This window comes from Cupressus sempervirens, chromosome 11 (assembly GCF_028749045.1).
Source record: "Cupressus sempervirens isolate cs-2001-9-10 chromosome 11, ASM2874904v1, whole genome shotgun sequence".
Taxonomy (NCBI): Eukaryota; Viridiplantae; Streptophyta; class Pinopsida; order Cupressales; family Cupressaceae; genus Cupressus; species Cupressus sempervirens.
The window spans coordinates 355,096,419-355,099,181 of NC_143128.1; the positions used below are offsets into that span (position 1 = coordinate 355,096,419).

Sequence of the window (2,763 nt, forward strand, 5' to 3'; positions counted from 1 at the left end):
TTGGGCCAAAATACATATTGAAAATATAGTTGAGTTCAATGTACATTTTCAAAGTTGAAATTATATTAATTGGAATTTGAAAAAATAGAAGATCTTATCATTTTGTTAGTTTTATTATTGATGATCATTTTTCAATGTATTGTAAATATATGGTATGTTCTATTGTGTTAATGTAGATGTAACTCCAAGCTATTAGAATAACATTTGATGGGGTGCATTTACCAGCTTTTCTTGATCATTTGAATAACAACTCTTTTTTAAAAAATTCAAAATACCAACAACCACTCTTAATTTGAAGATAGAAGTCAATTTTCTATTTTAAGTTGTTTTTGTATGAAAAACTTTAAGATGGATATGAATATTATAATTCTTATCAACATACGAATCATATTCAAAATAATAATTAGGCAAGAGCCTACAACACAATGGTAAATTGTGAGCCTCTTATCAAAGAGGTCTTGGGTTGGAATCCACTCGCATTTAATAAATAAGAATAATAATCAATCTTGACTTCAGCCCCTTACCGATCAAAAAAAATATTCAGAATAATAATAAATTCTTCAAATCCTTTCATCAATTTCATTCTATAAGAATTCTAAATTCCCAAACAATGACAAATTTCCTTAATTAAGACATTCTAAGGAAGCAATCTTATGGGTCCCTTCTAGGTAGGATGATATTCTTGATAGATAGATGATTAGAACTCACCTACTATGCTTGATTCCTAAACTAGAAGTGTTAAATAAACTTACTTTATTTTTCCCAAGAAAAATTGAAACTTTTTCCTAAACTTTGTTCAAAATTTTATAAACAAAGTCACGTTAATAGTTCCATGTTTATTCTAAATTTAGTCACTCTTTATGCCCCTCACATGCTCTAAGTTTTGTAACATCTATTCAAATTCCCAAAAACCTAAAATTGTTGAACTCACGCGTTATTGATGTTTACATGCAAATTGCACATATAAAGCAAATCAGTAGTCCATAACAATAGATGTCGTGTGGTTACTCTAATCAAGGAAGAAGTTGCAGAAGGCAGATTGCATCAAAATGGAGCATTCTGGACCGCTTTTCATCTTCAAATTCCTGTTTGTGTTTCTCATTCTCACAAATTTACATCCACTCCTCTTGGCTACACGTTCAGGTGAGCTCATTCTTCTCATATTATTCCATCTTTAACAAATACTAGGATGGCTTTTAACTCAGCTGCAAAGTTGAATGATTTCTGAGTCATTTGCCAGGCTAAAATACAATCCCGCAAACTGGGTATTTTTACTGTATATTAAGATTGTAATTGTCTTATTTTCAATTCCATGATCTAATCTATTGCTGATAAGAATTAGAATCAGAAAGTAGAATTTTGATGTTGGTTTATACAATATGATTCAAAGATTGATGGGATTTCGATGAACAACCAGATTTTCACAATTCATTAGAATATTGTAAATATTTTTGAATTATATTGCGAATAAGTTTTTCATTCATATTTTGAATCATACTCTGTGATCCATCATCAAAATACTCCGTAATCCATCATCAAAGAAAAATATCAAGATGATGATGGATAAACTTCCACACAATTTTATTCAAAACCATTGACACCGAATGTATTGTTCTTAACCTATATTTAATATTGCATAAGGAATGATTTTTCAAATAAAAGTTGTTTGTTTGCAGTTACCAGCGGATGTAAAGCAGAAAACGGCATTAAAGTGAATTGGAATAATCGGCCTGATTATGAAACATTTGAAATACAAGTAGAAAATATGTGCGAAATGTGTGATGCCCACAATGTCACTTTGCATCTGAAGATGTTGGCGCCAGGAATATAGGATCCAGTGAATGAGAAGGTTATTGTAAACAATGGCAAATCCATTCATCCTGGACAAAAGCTTACATTCACATATCATGTGAACTATTTAGCTGATATAAGCAGTGCCCAACCGGTAGCTGAATTTATCAACTGCATTTAGTAGGGCCTTCAATTCAGAACGAGAAACCAAGCATTTTATGAGATTAGATTGATGGTATTTTTTTATTTGTCCATTTTTTTCTCACATGACATTAGAGGATTGTATGGGTATCTAAACAATTTAGTAAAACTTCTTCTTTGAATTCAGATGTTCTTGAATTCCTGATGTCTTATGGTTTGTTTTAGTTTCTGTAATGTCACTCAAATCTTTTATTCATCTATTTATAAAAAATTATTGAATCTTTTTAACATATTATCTTCTTTCGAATAAAATTTATATTGAGTGAGAGAATCTTATTTTAGTTTGGACTTTGTTTTTTTTTTGTTTTTTTAAATATAAAAAATCTTGAATGTATCTATAAAAAATTAAATTTTTATATTAAATTTTTAATTTTTAATTAAATACATGTTTTAGATTTTTTTTTAATCTTTTGAATAAATATATTTGAGATATCAATATTGTTCTATTAGATTTGAATTATTTAACTTGTTACATTTTCTGATAATTGTATTGTTACTAATCAGAATGCAATAGAGTGGAAGTAATAACGTATAATATTAATTAATAATTTTTTACAAGCTAAACTTTTGTTACTTTCAATTATAGATTTTGAAAGTGTTGAGTTTTAATCCAACTAATACAATAGCATTGTTTTACATATAATAATATTATTATTATAACATACATGTATTAAATTTTCAACATGTTCAAATTAATGTTAGTTCCACCTATAACTAAAAGGACAAAAGGATCAAAATTTCTGACATCCAATAACATTCTTAAGAACCTAT

At 28.1% G+C, this 2,763-nt stretch overlaps 1 long non-coding RNA gene across 1 annotated transcript; it reads left to right on the forward strand.

The window, feature by feature from the left end:
• The first annotated feature begins 983 nt into the window (after positions 1-983).
• On the forward strand, positions 984-2,222 carry LOC149529541 (uncharacterized). Its single transcript, XR_016359074.1, has 2 exons — positions 984-1,143; positions 1,677-2,222. It is a non-coding gene; the product is annotated as an uncharacterized LOC149529541 (long non-coding RNA).
• Positions 2,223-2,763: the final 541 nt, after the last annotated feature.